This window comes from Artibeus jamaicensis, unplaced genomic scaffold (genome assembly GCF_021234435.1).
Source record: "Artibeus jamaicensis isolate MK-2021 breed Jamaican fruit bat unplaced genomic scaffold, CSHL_Jam_final contig_588, whole genome shotgun sequence".
Lineage (NCBI taxonomy): Eukaryota > Metazoa > Chordata > Mammalia > Chiroptera > Phyllostomidae > Artibeus > Artibeus jamaicensis.
Window position 1 is genome coordinate 3133252 of NW_026521895.1, and position 20275 is coordinate 3153526.

Sequence of the window (20275 nt, forward strand, 5' to 3'; positions counted from 1 at the left end):
TTACCCTCTCTTGTTCACTTGGTGAACTTGAATTTCTTTCTTAAGAGTCAGCTTAGCTGTTGCTACCTTTTTGGAGCTTTCTTTCTTCCTTCACAGCACAGAGCTCTCTCTCACTGCCTTTATCCTAATGGTCCCAACTCTTTTTCAGATTAAACTGTGAGTTCCTTGGGGCTGGGAGTTTGTCTTGCCGGCATTCAAGCTCCACCATTTACTGTGTAGTAATGTTTTTAAGAGTTTAATGAGTGCTGGTTGAATGTTTTACAGAGTAAACAATAAGAATTTATTCCCTCTGTTGTACTTTGTCCAACAACTTAAATTCTGAAGAATGTTGCAGTTCTTAGTTTATGGCCTGAGCACATGCATGCACACACATATTTGCTGCAAGGAAGAGTCGAAAAGAGATTATTTGACTTAAACATCTTCCTCTGTAGGTGAGGAGTGAGGTGAGCCATCCTGTGTTATCTGATACACCTTCTTCCATAAAGGTTCACACTACCTCCTAAACCAAATGCAGACATTCTAAGGTTACAGAGCAACCCTTTTAGAGTGCATTATTTTATATATACATGGGATTATGTGCATTCTTTAAACTGGCAATTCACTTCCCACAGCCTCTGTATCTTTGTTAAAGCTGAAAGGCATGTTTATTCATTTTACCACTCACAGAGCAAAACTGTTTGAAATAGTTTATCTTCAAAAAGTAATAAGAGATGTAAGGAAAAGTATCAACAGGGTCTGGTATTAACAGGAAGGAAGTTCCAGACATGCAGGGACATTCCTAACCTTAATGCCAATGCCAGGCTTTTCTTTTTTTACCCCCTCTGTTTACTTTTCATTTGAATTTCTAAGCCTGTCATCATGTCCTGACATCTATTCTTATACTAAGAAATATAGCTGCCCCACTCCACCTTTCCAGCTTTGTTTCAGAGTTGTTTCTTTTTCTTCAGTCAGCAGCTTTAGCCATTTTTTTCTGCAGTGCACATCTGAATTTGTCATCTACTACTGTATTAATAAACTCCTAGTTTCTGTCACATTAGCTTTTTACTTTTCTGTTCTCACACGGAAATGCTGATTCACCACTATGATTTTCTTAAAACCTTGCAAGGATAAGCTGCTCATGGGTAGTTAGTCTTTGTACAGAGGGGTCAAAACCAGTAATTAGATACTTTAATGTTAGATGTTTCCCAGGTACATCTATTCTTAGAATACTTCCTTATTCATATAGCACCAGAATTTGGGATCTTTAGAGGGAGCCAAGTTGGAGACAGATAACATCTTGGAGATACAAAACCAAGTCATATTGATACAGGGTGCAGCCAGGGGGCCCCCCAAAAAAAGATTTGGAATGATGTCCAGAATTCAAAGTGTATAGGAATATTGGAGAGACATATAAGAAGTCCTCACACCTCCCCCCAGGGGGAAGAAACAAATGGAGCCAGGCCATTGAGAGCTGTTTTGCATAGCAACAGTTTTGCAGCTAACCTCTGGAATGATTATTTAACATATCTATAACCTTTAACTGGTTTCATAGATATGTTAAATAGCTGTGGCCAAGTTTGGAGCCAGGGAGAAGGGCGTGGACTTGGACCCAGGATGTAACTAGGGGCTGCACTCCTGAGTGGGGAGCACCGGTGTGAGAGCTTGGAAAAGATGGGCTCCAGGACATGAGGGGATAACTGCTCAGGTGAAAGGAAAAACCACGCAGCTTTGCCAGAATGGAGGTCCCTGCAGCCAGGTGAAGAAGAAAGCCACATGCTTTTGGTGGAGTGCGGACCCCTGCAGCTTTGGTAGAAGAGGCCCTGCGGCTTTGGGGTGCCCCCTTTGGCCGCGGGGCCTGAAAAGCAAGGGAGACTTTGACTGGAACTGGGTACAAAGGACTCTTGCCAGTGGACCATGAGAGGGTACCACAGTACTTTGGATTAACTCGAGATCCTGCACAGTGACACAGCTGACGGTGCCAGCGGCCTGAAACACAGACATGTGCTCTTTTCCTGATTTACGGTACCCGGAGTTGGGACAGTGGGAGAAGGGAGGGCTGTGTGGGTGTAGGTGTATACATAAAGGACTTTGATATTTTAGTGGAGGCATTAGGCCTGAATAGCATTAAATAAACATTTTGTTTCCTTTTCACAAATCTCTGGCATTGAGAGATGTCTTTCCAATTGGCGGTGGACAGAAGAGCCCAGTAGATATTAGTATTTTGTCCTTGCGAGGGGCCCCTGTTGTATAGCAGTTTTTGGCATCCCTAGGTGGGCCAAATATTGTATTGCCCCTCCCTCGGACCTCTTGTTCGGTAACAACATCAATGTACATGTGATCAATGGTACAATACACAGGGACATACCAGAGTCATCAGGGAAAGTCCAGCAGCTCCCTGATTTGCAAACATCCTCTCCCAAACTTGGCTGGATTAATAAGCACTCCAGGTTTCAGGCAGCAGTGAACACTTTCTAAAAGGCAGGGGGTTTGATATTTGATATCAATTCTTGTCAAGATTGTAGAATGATTAATTAAAAGGGTGTTTTTTAGCAAATATGAAAGCTGCATAATTCTAAGAACATATGATGTAAAATGAATCTCATTACTTTTTTTTGACAGGGATACTAAATTGGCAGTTAAAAAGAGTGGCATTTATATATAGCATCTGGCTTCATCAAGATATGTTACTATTTCCTGTGATATTCTTTGAAGTATGATGGGGAGAAATAGGCTAGATAAGAATAAGAATAATAACTCAAAATTATTGTTATCAGAAAATTCTTATTACCTGATCAATTTTAGTTTCAGGGCCAGGTTGCAGGACTGAATACCTGGCCCTGAATACCTTTCATGCCAGGTTACAGGACTGTGTACAGGCAGGAGAAATGTTTGAGGCAACATTTCTCTAACACATAACCCAGCTACTGGCTGCCCACTGTTCTGTTTCATCACGCTTACAAAATTTTGCTCAAGAATTCACTCACACCAGAGAGTGAGTGACATATATTTTACCGAAGATTTTGTAATTCAGGGGAGAGGTTTCATGCTGTATTTTCCAAAGTTAACATCTTCATCCTTCATCAGACTTCCCTGAGCTTTATTGTCTCTGCTGCTGTGACACCTGGTTATTCTTTCTCTTCACTTTTTTTCTGATTCTTTGCCCAGGATTTCTGGCTCTTGTTTCTCTTCTCTCCTCAATTTCCCCCAGGCACTTTGAATTCCTTTGTAAAGCAAAGCAATTCGACTTGAGTCTACTTTCTACCTCCAGTTCTTACCTTGAAGTTTATAGATCCAAATCCATTGAGACAGTTGTCAAAACAAGTCACTCTTCAGAGTAACAGAATTCACCCTCTTTGGAAAGCAAGCAGGGTTATAAAGAAAAGTATTTCTATAGCATCATTAACTTAGTTGAGTAAAATTAGAACATGAATAGAACAAAGTGAAGAGGACGGCAAGCGGGGCTCAAAATCCTGTTGTCTGGTTATCTGTTGCCATGGACCAGACCTCCTCCAGCCCAGTGTCTGTGCTCAGCCTGGCATCTCTCTCTTGTGCTGAGAGACATAGGGATCTGTCATGCAGTTGTGTCAGACAGTGGCTGGGACTGGAGTCACCTGAAGGCTTCACTGGGCTACCTAGTTTCTCAGTGTCTGGTGCCTCAGTGCTCCCCCAAATACCTGTTTTTCAGAAGAGTAGCGTGGACTTTTTCCATGGCGGGTTAGGGGTCAGAGAGGAATGTGCCGAGACACATGATCTGAGGCAGGAGCTGCAAGGCTTTTTATGACCTATGTGCAGATGTCCTGGAACTTCATTTTCACTGTGTCCTGCTGCTCATGTCATTGAAGCCAGCCCAGGTTCAGATGGAGGAGAACAGGGCACCAACGTCTGGTTTGAGGAATGGCATGCTGGTCCAACAGGAAAGGACCCAATGGTGTCATCTGTGACTCTCTTCCAGTGTCCACCCTCTTGACACAGTTCACATCCCTCCTTGATGTACAGTTACACTCATTCTCTCCCAAGGTATCAAAAGCTTCCTTATAGTTCAGCAGTGGGTCAGACCCCAGGATCTTGCCATCCAATCAGGTACAGATACCATTTTTTTGATATTACCTCTTGAGTATGGTTTCTGTGAAAGTGAAGACCTTGAGCTAAAGAGTCAAGTGTATCTGCCCTCTGCACACTCAAGATACTGTGGTGAGACAGGTTTAGAGTAACCGCAGTTCACACTCCTGTGGGAAAGGGGGTGGGTTGACACATAGTAGTCACTGGTCTAATTCTGAAATCCAGCTGAAACACATGCCACCTATTCCTTTATTTATTTTTTATTTTAAAAAATCTTTAGAGCTTTTATTTATTTCTTTTTAGACTGAGGAAAAAGGAGGGAGAAAGAGAGGGAGACAACATGTGGTTACCTCTCATGTACCCCCCACAGGGGACCTGGCCCACAACCCAGGCATGTGCCCCAACTGGGAGTTGAACTGGTGACACTTTGGTTCACAGACTGGCACTCAACCACTGAGCCACACCAGCCAGGGCCCATCTATTCCTTTAAATGGAACCGGTCCTGCTCCCTGGAAGTGATTCACTGTAGTACTTGGATCTGAACTCTGACTCGTCCTTCCTTTTGTATAAGAAATGTCTCATGTTTTTTGTCAGCTGCATCTTCATAGAAGTTTGGGGGTTTAAAGACCTTTTTTATCATTTATATGTAGTATAAATGGAGGTATATGATATACACAGTCTTCTATGACTTCTTTCTTTTACTAGTTCACCACCAGTGTATGAGAGGTCTCAATGCTCCATAATCTCATCACTCTTTTATATGGTTAAACTTTTAAAACATTGCCAATGTAAGGGTATAGAATAATATTTTATTGTGGTTTTAACTTGCAATTCTCTGATTGCTGCAATCACCACTATTGTCCATGTCCATGAATCCTCTTTCCTTGTTCGATCCCTCCACACCCAGCCCGAAGCTGCCATCTGCTCTCCATCTATGAGTCTGCCTCTGTTTTGCTTTTAAGTTCAGTTTATTCATTAGATTCCACATATGAGTGAAATCACATGGTATTTCTCTTTCTCTTACTGGCTTATTTCACTTAGTATGATGTTCTGCAGGTCCACCCATACTGTCACAAAGGGTGAAATTTTCTTCTGAAGACTGATGGTATTCCATTGTGTAGATGCAATGTAGTTGGTAATCCACTCATCTACTGCTGGACACTTGGGCTGCTTCTAGACCTTGGTAATTGTAAATAATGCTGCAGTGAACATAGGGGTGCTTGGGTTCTTTTGGACTAGTGTTTGGGGCTTCTTCAAATAAATTCCCAGAAGTGAAATTGCTGGGTCATAATGCAGATCCATTTTTAATTTTTAAGATACTGCTGTCCATGGTGGCTGCACCAGTCTGCATTCCCACCAACAGTGCAAAAGGTTCCCTTTTCTCCACATCTTAGCTAGCACTTGTTGTTTGTTGATTTTCTGATGATAGTCATTCTGACAGGTGTGAGGTATTACCTCACTGTCGTTTTAATTTGCATTACTCAGAAGATTAGAGATGTGGATTGGAGCATCTTTTCATACGTCTACTGGCCATCTGTATGTCCTCTTTGGAGAAGTGTCTACTCAGGTCCTTAGCCTATTTTTTTTCCAAATATTTATTTATTTATTTATCGTTAGATGGGAAGGAGAGAGAGAGACATCAATGTATGGTTGCCTCTAGTGCATCCCCTGCTGGGAAGTGGCCTGCAGGGAACTGGCTTGCAACCCAGGCATGTGCCCTGACTGGGAATTGAACTGCGATCCTTTGGTTCGCAGACCTGCGCTCAATCCACTGAGCTGTACCAGCCAGGTCTTAGCCCATTTTTTAATTGGATTGTTTGGGTTTTTTGATGTTGAGTTTCATAAGTTGTTTATAAACTTTAGGTATTAACCCTTTATTAGACGTATCAGTGAATATGTTCTCTTATTCGGTGGATTGTCTCTTTATTTTGTTGATGGTTTATTTTGCTGTGTAAAACCTTTTTAGTTTGATGTAGTCCCCATTTGTTTATTTTTTTCTTTTGTTTCCATTGCCTGAAGAGATATATCAGAAAATATATTGCTATGAGCAATGTCTGAGATTTTACTGCCTATGTTTTCTCCCAGGATTTTTGTGGTTTGGGGTCTAACATTTAAGTCTTTAATCCATTTTTCTGCACCTATCTGTCCAATTTTCCCAATATAGTTTATAGAGTGACCTATCTTTAGCCCATTGTATGTGCTTGCTTCCTCTGTCAAATATTGATGACTATAAGGTGTGGGATTATTTCTGGGCTCTCTACTCAGTTCCATTGATTTATGTGTCTGTTTTTATGCCACTACCATGCTGTTTTGATTACTATGACTTATAGTACAGCTTCATATTAGGTAGTGTGATTCCTCTAAATTTGTTCTTTTTTTCTCAAGATCACTGTTGCTATTTGGGTCTGTTTGTAGCTCCATATAAATTTTTGAAATATTTGTTCTAGTTCTGTGAAATATATCGTTGATATCTTAATAGGAATTGCACTGAATTTATGAGGTCTCTCCAGAAGTATTCCAGCCATGTAATATAAAAATAGAGACATTTACTGAAGAAGATACAAGATACAAGAAACGTTTTATGCAGGACAATGATGCCTCAGTCCCCTTTGAAGTAGGCACCATGGGACCTCATACAGTTCTTCCATTTGCCATCATCTACCCCATCGTATTTTCCTGAATCTCATCAACAGTCTGAAATCTCTCTCCTTTCAAAGGTGATTTTAGTTTTGGGAAAAGCCAGAAGTCTCAGGGCACTAAATTTGGACTGTAGGGGGGCTGAATTGCCAGGTACTTTGATGTTGTGCTAAAGAACTCTGCATGAGACATGATGCATGAGTGGGTGCTTTATTATGATGAAGCTGCCAATTATCAGTTGCCCATAGCTATGGCCTTTTGAAATCATCCAAATAGTTTGTGTGCAGTATGTTCAAGCTTAACCTGAAATTGGATGCAGATTTGTTGTTCTACTTGCTCAGTCATTTTGAATGCAACAGCCACACAATACACATGCTCATTCAACAGCATCTGCCACCCTCACTGGCTAATACAGTGAAGTCATCATTGTTCACACATGTGCATTTCAGTCCACTCTCCTTGGCTGCTAGGTTACATTGATGTCACACAAACCACACTGGTTATATTAACAATGCTAGACTTTTTCTGGACAGAGCTCGAATATATAGCTTGAGTAGTATGTACATTTTAATGATGTCAGTTCTTCCCATCTATGAGCCCAGTTTGTGCTTCCACTTACTTGTAAGTATCTTCTTCTATTTCTTTCTTCACTGTCTATAATTTTCTGAGTAGAAAATTACAGGTCTTTTAGATCCTCGGTTAGGTTAATTCCTAGGTATTTTATTCTTTTTGAAGCAATTGTAAATGGGATTCTTTTCTTAATTTCCCATTCTGACAGTTCATTATTGGTATATAAAAATGCAACTGATTTCTGGATATTAATTTTGTATCTTGCTACTTTACTGAATTCATTTATCAATTTAGTAGTTTGTTGTAATCTTTAGAGTTCTGTATTTATAGTATTATGCCATCTTCAAATAAAGACAGTTTTACTTTTTTCTCTTTAAAATGGATGAGTTTTATTTCCTCTTCCTGTCATATTGCTGGCACTAGGACTTCCAGTATGATGTTGAATGAGAGGTGAAAGTGGACATCCCTGTCTTGTTTCCAGTCTTAAGATGGAATGCTTGTAGTTTTGCCCATCAAGTATGATGTAGCCTTTATTATGTTTAGGTATTTCCCTCTATTCCCACTTTGATGAGAATTTTTTTTGTCATAAATAGGTGCTGGATTTTGTCAAATACTTTTTCTGCATCTGTTGATATGATCATGTGGTTTTTATCCTTCATTTTGTTTATGTGGTGAGTCACACGTATTGATTTGTGAATGTGCCAACCTTGCAAACCTGGATAAATCCCACTTGATCATGGTGTATGATATTTTTGATACATTCAATACTAATGCTGCATTCAATTTACTAATATTTTGTTGAGGATTTTAGCATCTATGTTCATCAGGAATATTAACCTATAATTTCCTTTTTTGGTAGTGTCTTTATCTGATTATGGAGTTAGAGTAATGCTGACCTCATAAAATGAGCTTGGGAACCTTCCCTCCTCTTGAATATTTTGAAATAGTTTGACACGAAGAAGTATTAGTTTTTCTCAAAATGTTTGGTAAAATTCACCAGTGAAGCCATCTGGTCCAGGGGTTTTTTGGGAATTTTTTAATTACTGCTTCAGTTTCACTAAGTATAATCTGCTTATTCAGATTCTCTGATTCTTCCTGATTTAGTTTTGGAAGGTTGTATGTTTCTAGGAATTTGTCCATATTGTTCAGTTTGTTAGCATATAATTGCTCATACTATTTTTACAATCCTTTGTATTTCTTTGGCATCTGTTGTTATTTCTCCTCTTTCATTTCTGATTTTATTTATCTGGGCCCTCTCTCTTTTTTTCTTGATCAGTCTGGTTAAAGTTTTGTCAATATTGCTTATGTTTTCAAAGAATCAGTTCTTGGACTCATTGATCTTTTGTACCATTTTTTAAGACCCTATTTTATTTATTTCTGCTCTGATCTTTATTATATCTTCCATTCTCCATTTTGGGCTTTGTTGTTCTTTTTCAAGTTTTTTAAAGTGTAAAGTTAGATTGTTTATTTGAAAATGTTCTTGTTTTTTTTTTAGATAGGCTTATAATGGCATGAAGTTCCCTCTTAGGATTACTTTCCCAGTGTCCCACAGATTTTGGACTGTTGTGTCATCATTTTCAGTGGTTCAAGGTATCTTTTGATTTCTTCCTTGATCTTGTTGTTGACCCATTCATTGTTTAATAACATGTTATTTAGCTTCTATGTCTCTGTGTATTTTGGTGTTCCTCTTGTGGCTGGTTTCTAGTTTCATAGCATTATGTTCACAGAAGAAGCCTGATATGATTTCAGACTTTTTAAATTTATTGAGACTTGTTTTTGTTCTAACATGCCATCTGTGCTAGAATTTTTTCCATGTGCACTTGGAAAGAACATATATTCTACAGCTTTTGGGTGAAATGTTCTGAAGATATCAATTAAATCCATTTGCTCTAGTGTGTTATTTAAGGCCACCATCTCCTCTTGATTTTTTTATCTCGAAGATCTATCCATTGAAGTCAATAGGGTGTTAAAATCCCCTACTATAATTGTATTTCTGTTGATCTCTCCCTTTATGTGCATCAAGATTTGTTTCATATATTAGGTGCTTTTATGTTGTGTGTGTAAATGTTTACTAGGGTATATCGTCTTGTTGGATTGTTCTCTTTATTATTATATAGTGTCCTTCTTTGTCTCTTACTGTAGTGTTGGTTTTAAAGACTATTTTATCAATTAAAGTACTGCTACCATAGCTTTTTTTCATTTGCATTAGTATGAAATATCTTTTTCCATCCCTTTACGTTTAGTTTGTGTGTATCTTTCAGTCTGAGGTGGGTCCCTTGGAGACAGCAAATATATAGGTCTTGTTTTCTTATCCATTCAGCTACCCTATGCATAGGTCTTTAATTGGAGCATTTAAGCCATTTACTTTTAAAGTGATTATTAATAGATATGTTTTCATTGCCATTTTATTTTTTAACTATTTTCTTCTTTTTCTTCTTCTTGTTAAAGTAAGTCCTTTAACATTTGTTGCAATACTGGTTTGGTATTAACAAACTCCTTTAGTTTTGTCTTATCTGAGAAGGTCTTTATTTCTTTTTCAATTTTAAATGATAGCCTTGCTGGGTAAAGTAGACTTCGGTGTAGTATATTCCTCTTGTTTTTTAAAAAATAAATTCTTCTTTACCCTGAGGTCATAAATATATTCTTTATTTTTTTGTAACACTATTTTTCATAGTTTTGATTTTCATGTTGAAGTCAATGCATAAATGTGATGAGAATTAAGAATCAATTTTCATTTGTGTGATATAGATAACCTATTTTACCCACCTCATATATTGTATGTCCTTTCAACCCTGTGTGTGATGTCAGTTCTTCCTTAAATCAAGTTTCTATATATTCATGGGTCTCTTTCTGAGTTCTCTGTTCTATTAGCTGTCTGTAACCAATACTACCTTAGTCTCTGTGATGGATATCATATTTCTTGAATGACTGTATCTCTTTAAAATAAATCCTGATCTGCTACGGCAAACCGGCAAATCCACCAGCCTGCTTCTTCAGAACTGCCCTGACTGAATCTTCTTGACCCTTTGTGTTTTTGTACAAATTTAGAATCAGCCTGTCGGGTTCCATAAAAATGAAACAAAACAAAACAAACAATCCCGCATTCATATTTTGATTGGAATTAAAGACTTCGCTACATTTTCACGGTCACTTGCTCTCATGTCCTCATTTCCTTCCTCACCCCACTTGGATTCTGCGTATAATCACTTCCTTGCAAATACCCTTAGCTCTGCTGTCACTCTTTCTCATCTTTATACTTTTGCCACATAATTGCTTGCTCTTTGCCAGTACCCAATCAGCTAAAATTGCTGGAGAAAAATAAATAACTATACTGAGTGGTTTCCTTTAAAAACCGATGACTGCAGGTCTCAAATAGGCACTCAGAATGGTTTAACATTCTACTATACTTACCATTCTTCAGAATTACCTCTATTATACTTTTCTCTCTCTTCTCAAGCCTCTATTCCTCTCTTTCCTTTTTTTTTTTTGCTCACAGCTGATAACCTTCCCTCAAACTTCATTGAAAAAATCAAACCAAGGAATAGAAACTCCTTTATTATCCCATCTTCAAATCTATCTACCCCATCGGTCCTGGCTTCTGCCCCGTCTGTTGTTACTTTGAAACTCATCATTTCCTGTCAAAGGCCAGCTCCTTCCTTGTGTTCTGGATCTTACCCTTCTAATGTTTCCAAGATGTCTCCTTTTCCATTCTCTCTCTTCTACATCATCAAATTTTCACTTTCCACTGACTAAGGCCCATCAGCATAAAAACAGGCTCTATTGTCAAACTAACAAATTAGCATAACCCCTTAGATCTCCTTTCAACTAATAAGGCCATATCATAATCTAATGGTTATGAATAGAGACTCTGAGGTCAGACTTCCTGTGTTCAAATTTCATGACTCTGGACAGGCTATCCTGTCCAGTACGACAACCACATGTGGTTACTTACCTTTATGTTTATATGAATTAAAATGAAATATAATTAAAAAAATTAGTTTCTCTACCATACTGTTGGTGTGGCTAGACAATTGTCCCATCATTGCAGAGGGTGCTGTTGTGTCTGAATGTTCTAGAACAGTTCACTCTTTCCCTCTTTCTTTAAAAAATTAATTCATTTTTACAAACTTTTTTACAAACTTTAATGTATTTTTCCAGATTTATTGAATATGATTGATATATAATATGGTGCAAGTTTAATAGTATAAGGACTACCACATACAGATTTGATACTCTTCTATATTGCAAAATTATCACCGCAGTGTTACATCTTACCTTTCACATGGCACATACCATTTTTGCCATGTGTAATGTGCACTTTTTTGCGCAAATTTTTGAGGGGAAAACAAGATGTGCATTATATATGGGTGTAATGATTACATACCATGAGTACAATAATGGTTATAATCATCCTGTGTATAATGCACACAAAATGTCGGTGTGCATTACATACGGGAGCGCATTATACACAGCAAAATATGGGTAATTACTATTTGTTTTTTGCGGTGAGGACATTTACGATTACCTTTCTAACTATATTCTATTGCATTGCCATTTTTATTATAGCAATTATCACCATCTGATATATTTTACATTCACTTATTTGTTCATTTCTCCCTATCTTTTGCTATCAGAATGCAGGGTCCATGGGAGCAGGTTTCACTTCACCATTTTATTCTCAGTGCCTAGAACAGTGCCTGGCTGTACTGAGCTGAAGAAGTATTTATTCAGTAATGGCTTATCAGACATTAAAAAGGTTTGGGCTGATTCGAGAAAAGTTTCCCTAGTCATAGTGTACTCATTTTTACACTGTGTGTTGACATTAGCTGTGACATGTTGAGTGAGGGATGTAGTAATTACTAATATTTAGAGGTTGGTGGACTTCAAGAAAAAGCAACTACACCGAGGCTGGGAGACGGGGTCCTTGTCATGATGCTGTGTCAGCTGTGGGGTATTAAGAACTAGCCTGGGCCTTCTTAGAATATTTGAAAGTTTAGAAATTAGAGAACACATGTGAACCATTGTTGAGGAATTAAAGACTTTACATGTGGGTTTAGTTGCTTTGGAAGTGGGCTGCCTCACAGTCTCAAGAATTTTCATTGCCATATTGCCTGCGACATCAAACAATTGGAAACAGCTTAAATGTTCAGTAGTATGAGAATAAATGCATACATTATGGTACAGTCACACGAGGGAGCATCATGGAGCAGTAAAATGACTAAACCAGATCTTGAATTAGCAGTGCGAATAGCTCTCAAAATCAAATAATGAGTTGAAAAGAGCAATTTGTAGATGGATAAACATAGTGCAAACATGTATATAAACTTAAAAAACCCAAAGGTAGCATCTAGAGCCACACATATGAGTAGTTAAAATATTAAAACATGGATGGTGAGGACACATCTGAATGACACCTCCAGAGCAAGAGGATGGGAAGTGGGATCAGAAAGAGGAAATGGGATCAGGAAATAACTTCGAGAGCATCTGCGAAGTTTTATTCCCTTAAAAACTTGGAAGTCAACATGACAATATATTAACATTTTAAAAATCAGGGTATTTGTTATTATTCTCTACAGTTTGCTATATAGTATTTGAAATGTTTTATAGTTAAAAAGCAAAAAGAACATTAGGGTGCATGTATATCAAGTTCATGCCACATTTATTCCACAGTATTTCTTGAGAACCGGCTGTGTGTGTGTGTGTGTGTGTGTGTGTGTGTGTGTGTGAGTGTGTGTGTGAGAGATGCATGCTGGGTGTTCAGGATTATAGAGAAGTCAAGTAAACATGAGTTTTGCTCCCCAGAACTCTGCTACTTTCTTAGTTGAAGTAATAGAACCTCCTTACATGAAGCAGTTAAATTGTAGAAGTTAGCATATAATTATGTATCAAAACAAGGACTATTAGCTTGGAAATCAGAGTCCCTGGAGCAGCTGGAGATGATATACTGGAGGAGGGATAACTTGAAGAGCAGATCTGGGTAGATCGAAGGAATGTTAAGTACCTTCCAGCCTGGGGAAGAATCATATACCCAGCTTTGGAAAGGATCAGTAAATACCATCCTGGAGAAATGAACTTTTTTTTTTAAAGGAAAAGTAAATAGATAATATTAAAGGTACTCTGAACCCTGGGCAGGTAGCTCAGTTGGTTGGAGCATCGTCCCATGCGCCAAAAGGTTGTAGGTTTGTTTCCCAGTCAGGCACATAGAAGAGGCAACTGTTTTCTGTTTCTCTCTCTTTCTCTCTGTAAAATCAGTAAACATGTCTGCAGGTGAGGTTTATAAAAATGCTACTCTGAGATACATTTATGCCATGTCTAGAAATTTATCTGTTAGTTAAGTGATGAACTATTGACAGCTCTGAGGACATGGAGTGACATGGTTGATTTGATCTCTTTCAGAGTTAATCTGACTGGTGTGCAAGGTAGACTGAAACAGGGAAGGGCAGAAACAGGGAACTCTACTAGGAGGTGGTTTCCACAGTCTAGCAGTTAGCAGGGGAGGGCCTCCGGTGAGAGTGGTAGTAATGGAGATGGAGAAAGGAAAGACTATCTTCCAGCAGGGTAGGTATTACGTTACTGACCACATTTTTACCAAGGCACAGAGAGGTATGTGTTTTATTCTGCTTGGGCTACCATCACAAAATACAAGAGACTGGATGGCTCAAAGAACAGAAAATTATTTCTCACAATTCTGGAGACTGGGGAATCCATGATCAAGGGGATGACAGGGTAGGTTTCGTTCTGAAGCCTTCTTTTGGCTCATAGGCAGCCTCTACCTCACTATGTGCTCATATGACAACAGCTCTCTGGAGCTTCCCATTATAAGGATGCCAATCCCTTCATAACCTCCTCTAACCTCAATCCGCTCCCAAGCCCTCACCTCCAAATACCATCATCCTAGGGGCTTCAACATATGAATTTTTTAATGGACACAAACACACAAACAGTTAGTCTATAAAATCATTTGTCCAAAGTTCTCAAGGATATTAAGAGCCAGAACCTGCAATCAAATCTAGGTCTTTTTTTTTTTTTTTTGTCCCTGACCTGGGTAGAGTGGCCCCTGGTTTGGTGGTGCTTGTCTCCTATCAGTCAGCGATAAAATAACTCCTTGTTTATCCCAGCGGGGCTTTTGGTCTGTGCTCATGCTGGCTCATGCCCAGGATACATGGGGAAAAAAATCTAGTTATTTTTTACTCCAAAGTTTGTGTTGAAATTTAGAAAAATTGAGAAGATGACAGAAAAGGATAAAAGAACAATGATGTTTTGGTTGCCAGTAAAGTGCTTGGTGGAAATGGGAAACTTGCAAGGGTAAGCTAGTTTGGTGGAGAACAAAACAAGTTCCCTGTGGGAGAAGGAAACTGGAGTTGGGTGGGCCAGCCCAGTGCAGATGGCTTCTAGAGCGTTGGAAGTCTGGTGGATTACTGGAAGCATTCACATCTGAAGTGTGGACAGTCATTTGCACAGAGGTCGTAATTGAAGTCTGAAGACAGCAGTTCCCATAAGAATGAGTGCAAATAGAGAGCAGATGGAGAGTGTGCACTAAAAATGTGCTGACAGGGTAGATATTTCATATTAAGTATTCTTATCATAATTTAATGAGAGAGAGAGAGAGAGAGAGAGAATGTGAGTGAGTGTGAGTGTATCTTGAGGAGTACCCAGATTAGTCACTTTCACTTGGTGAAATAGAAGTACCTACCAACAAGGAAAGCCATAGAAGAGCAATTAATTAGAGGAGAAAAACTTCTTGGGTTTGTTTGTTTGTTGCCACTGGATGCTGTTCATTGAGACGGGTTTAGGAAGAAGGGTAGTTAAATATGTCAAATACAATAGTGTTGATTAAAGAGGTTGGTGGCTGGTACTGAAAGGCTGTAATCTGTGATTCAGTGAAAAAACCATACGGGTAAAAAGAGATCTTTTAGAAAGTGTGATTTGCAGACTTTTAGATTTCACAGACTTGTAATATTTCAAAAAATATTTAAGGGAACTTAATATTTTTAAAAAGTCCATTCAGAACGCCACACTCTTATCAATCTCATTTTCATAGAAGAAAAAAACCCTTTTAACATACATAAAAGGGGGCCATTATCATAGGGTGAAGGATGGTTTATTGTAAGGGCAGCGCTGTGACCAATCTTGGATGAAAGTAGAACTGAGAACTTGCACTTGGGAACCACTGGAAGAATATATATGGTGTCTACTCTAACTCACACTCCCAGTAAATCTGGCATGTTCCTGTTTTTTAAATCAATTTTTGTGTATAAAACACCAAAGTTTTTGTGTATTAACATATTCCAGTTTCAGGAGGTTTCAGGAAGCTTAGCAGATCCTTATATACATCATGGAAACAGACTAAAATTAACCAAGTAGAGAGGGGATGCTTGGGGAATATTCTTCCCAGTGAGAGCAGCACTCAGTATTGAGGGAAAAAATGAGACTGTAGAACTAATAATATTTGCTTCATGAAATTGTAATTGAATTTTCATGCATGGCTAGGAGGAAAAGCATGGATTATTCATTTCTTGACATTTCAAGTTCCCAAAAGGAATCCATGAGTCTGAACATTCTCCAGATTCAATGATCCTTGCTTTGGTAAAGACAACCCTTACTCGATGAAGCCGATGAAGTGACTCCTGAAATTTTGTGAGTTCCCACCTTCCGTCTGCCTGCTCCAACCAAAACTGAGTATCGGAAGCTTGACTTTATCAACAGAGCTGTACGAATTGGACGAACTCAGAACTGGGCAGACCTCAAGGACTGGGGCCAGCCTGAAGCCAGATCAGTAGTAAAAGACACTAACTATGCTGTGACCACTCAAAGTTTATTATACAAAACCATTTTTCTGCTGGCTTAAAAAAGGAAGAATAAGGGACTAATTATGCAGGCTCAAATAATAACAAAAATGTATAATTCATTAAAATCTGTCTTGATTTTTAAGAATAAATAGCTCTTAGGCAGACACTGAAATTAATGGATTTAAGTGCCAAAAAGACAAAAATTGCCCACCCACTCACCATAAAATACTATTTCTCGTCTATAACACATGTTTCTGTTGGTTCTGCAATCATATTTGGTCGTTATTTTTTAACCAACCGTTTTCTTAGTTTTGAAAATACTGTCTTTGGTCAAATTTCCTTATTGGTGTGATCTACAAGAAGTGGATATCTCTAAGTTACGGGGAAAAAAAATTTTACAGGCCAAAACAAGACTGATGATGATGCTAGTGAAACCACCAACTTGAAAAACATGTCCCAAGAAAGTACTCTTTCTCATCAAAATATCTCTAAGGAAAAACCAAACAACAACACTTAAAACATATAAGGCACTAATTAATATATTCTCTTTTCATTGTGCAATATAGAGTATATACAGAAAAGTACACACAATGTGTATATACAACTTAATGTGTAATTATGTCAACCACCCAGGTGACCATCAGTCAGACAAAGGGACCGAACGGTGCCGGCAGGAAGGGGATCCTGCGTCCTCTTCCAGGTCACATCCCCATCATCCTATCTAGAGATAACGGGTATCTTAAAATTTTAAATAATAATTACTTGCTTTTGAAAAAGTTACACTACCTATGTATGCATCCCTAAAAATAGAGTTTAGTTTTGTTGCATGTTGAATATATATCTCTGGTTGCTTTTAAGATTTTCTTTTTTGCCTTTGGTTATCAGAAGCTTTGCAGAGATGTATCCTGGGGTTGGTTGCACACCCTGAATCCTCTGTTGGTTTGGAAAAGTCTCAGCCATTATCTCTTCAAATGTTACTTCTGGCCCATTCTCTCCCTCCCCTTGCTCTGAGCTGTAATGATAGTTTCTGCAGGACTAGTTCTTCCCTGCCCCATAGATAAAATTGCAGGCAATTTTCTGTCTTTTCTAGTAATTTTTTTAGTAATGAAAAGTCCTGTGGTCACTTTAAATTTTATTTATTTACTTATTTATAGAAAGAGGGGGAGGGAGGAAGAGAGGGAGAGAAATAACATGAGAGAGAAACATCAATTTGCTGCCTTTTTCATGTGCCCCAAGCAGGATAGAACTTGCAACCCAGGCATGAGCCCCTACTGGGAATCGAACCAGCAACCTTTAGCTTTGTGGGACAATTCCTAACCAACTGAGCCACACCAGTCAGGGCTCCTGTGGTCACTTTGGGCCCTCAAATAGTTTAGTAATTAAAATGTCCACATAATAAAAAATGCCCAAATAATAGTAAAAGATTCTAACTTATTTAAAAAATTTCATCCACAGTTCTGTTGAGATATAATTTATATGCTATATAATTCACTCACTGTACACATACAATTTGATGATATTTAGCACATTTAAACAGCAGTGAGACTATTAACATATTCCAGTTTCAGAGCATTTCCATCACCTCGGAAAGTGCCCTCGTACCCATTTGCACACAATCCTCACTTCTATTTCCAGTCCCAGGAAACCACTCATCTGCTTTGTGTCTCTTTTTTTGTCTTTTCCAGAAATTTTAAGTAAATTGAGTTAGCTGAAATGAAATATGTGCTCTTCTGTGTCTGGCTTCTTTCACTCAACACAATGTTTTTGAGGCTCATCCGCGTTTTTCCATTATCAGTATAAAAATCAACAATTGGTTCCTTTATATTGCTGAATAGTACTCCATTGCACACCATATTGTGTTCATTCACTCATCAGTTCATGCATATTTGAACTATTTCTGGTTTGGGGCTATTCTGAATAAGTTGCTACGGTCATTGTGAAACAATGTTTGTGGAAGGATGGTTTTGTTTCTCTGGGGCAGTAGTGTTGCTGGCTGATATGGTGAGTTTGTGCTGGGCTTGGTAAGAAACTGCCAAGCTGTTTTCCAAAGCTGCTGCACCGTTTTGCATGCCTACCTGCAATGGAGGAGCATTCTCCTCATCCTTGCTGAAAATTGTTACTGTCTGCTTTATAGCCATTCTAGTGAGTGAGTAATAGTAGTTCATTGTGGCTTTAATCTTCATTTTCCTAGTGACAAATAATGCTGAGCATCTTTGATATACTTTTTAGCTGTTCATATATCTTGCTGATTTGATAATTGGGTTCATTTTGTTATTGAATTGTAAGTACATAAACATATCATATTGGTTGCACATCCTTTATTTTTAAGTGTATTTTATTGATTATGCTATTACAGTTGTCCCAATTTTTTTCTCCCTTTTATCCCCCTCCTTGCTGCAACTGCCCACCCTACAACATTCCCCACCTCCTTAGTTCATGTCCACGGGTCACACATATAAGTTCTTTGACTTCTCCATTTCCTATATCATTCTTAACCTTCCCCTATTTTATGCCTACCAATTATGCTTCTTATTCCCCGTACCTTCCCCTCCCTCTCTCTTCCTTCCCCTACCCACTGATAACCCTCCATGTGATCTCCATTTCTGTGATTCTGTTCCTGTTCTAGTTGTTTGCTGAGTTTTTGTTTTTGCTTTTTAGGTTCTGTTGTTGATTGTTGAGATACAGGATTTAAGACATTTTTTCTCAATCTTTTTATTTTTTAATGGTATCTTTTGAAGAACAAGTATGTACAATTTCGATAAAGTCCAATTTATTTTTTTTCCTTCATGAATCACACTTTTGGTGTCATATCTATGAAACTGAGAAACTGTCAGAGGGGTAAGAAGATAGACAAAAAAACATTGTCATGGAACCCTAGAAAGATAAAGTTTTAGGAAGAAAGAAGATACTCACTAGTGCCAAAACTTGCAAAAGTTTCAGAAAGAATGCATTAGGCAAAAAAGATAATTAAATTTGGTGAATAATGAATAATAATAATAAGAAGCTCTTCTGTAAATGGCCTAAGGCAGGGGTGTCAAACTCATTTTCACCAGGGGTCATATCAAATCTTGTGGTCACCTTCAAAGGGCCAAATGTAATTTTAGGACTGTATAAATGTAACTACTTCTTAACAGTTAAGTGAGAGCTTGGTGCTGTTGCTGGGTAGAAACAAGGTGCCAGGCCAGATAAAACAAGGTGGAGGGCTGGATTCCACCCGCAGGCCTTGTGTTTGCCACTTGTGGCCTAAGGTGAACTATGAAAATGATTTACTATTCACTTGACCCAGAAAAACCCACAAAATTTTGCAAATCGAGAGGTTCGGATCCTTATGTTCACTTTTAGAATGCTTGAGAAACTTCCCAGATCATCAAGGGTATGCATATCCAAAAAGCCACCAAGTATCTGAAGGATGTCACTTTGCAGAAGCAATGTGTCCCATTCCGTCAGTACAGTGACGGCGGTGGTCAGTGTAGCCAGACCAAACAGGGGCCGGACGCATGGTTGGTGGCCTGAAAGGAGTGCTGAATTTTTGCTGCACATGCTTAAAAATTCAGAGAGGAACAGAACTTAAGGGTTTAAGTGTAGATTCTTTGGTCAATGAGTGCATCCGATGAACAAAGCTCCCGAGATGCGGCGTAGAACTCCCGGAGCTCATGGCGGATTGAGCCACGGGTGAGCCCTCCCTGCTGCACTGGGAGGACACTTACTGAAAAAGAGCAGGATGTTCCTAAAGCAGAAGAGGAGGTTGCACAGAAGAGACAGAAGTCCCAAAAGAGAAACTGAGGAAACAGACTTATGGCCTGGGAGTAAATTCAATGTAAAATACATACTAATAAATGTAAAACACCACCACCACCACCACCAACTGATGGCTGTCATTTATTGAATGCTTGTTTTATGCCAGACTCTATACTAAATATGACCTCATGTGTAAAGCAGGAATAATCATTATGACTTTGGGGGACAGGATGTGGTAAAAGGTAATGTATACAAAGCACCCTGCATATTACCTGGTCCACAGTACATGCTCAGAATCGGAAGTTGTGATTACTAGTTGTCACAATCAGATAAAGATTTGAACATGTTTGGTAAACTGTTATACTCTATAGTACTACTCCTTTGTACTTTTTGGAACCTTAACAGTCACTGTAATATATTGTCCTATTTTAATTTTTTTAAATTCCTACCTGGTTATGTTTATGGATTCTAGAAAGAGGGGAAGGAGGTATAGGAAGAGAGAG

At 38.5% G+C, this 20275-nt stretch overlaps 1 non-coding gene across 1 annotated transcript; it reads left to right on the top strand.

Annotated features, from left to right (window-relative positions):
• Positions 1 to 14276: 14276 nt before the first annotated feature.
• LOC119061176 (small nucleolar RNA SNORA48) lies at positions 14277 to 14411 on the top strand. Its single transcript, XR_005084736.2, has one exon. It is a non-coding gene; the product is annotated as a small nucleolar RNA SNORA48 (small nucleolar RNA).
• The last annotated feature ends 5864 nt before the right edge of the window (positions 14412 to 20275 follow it).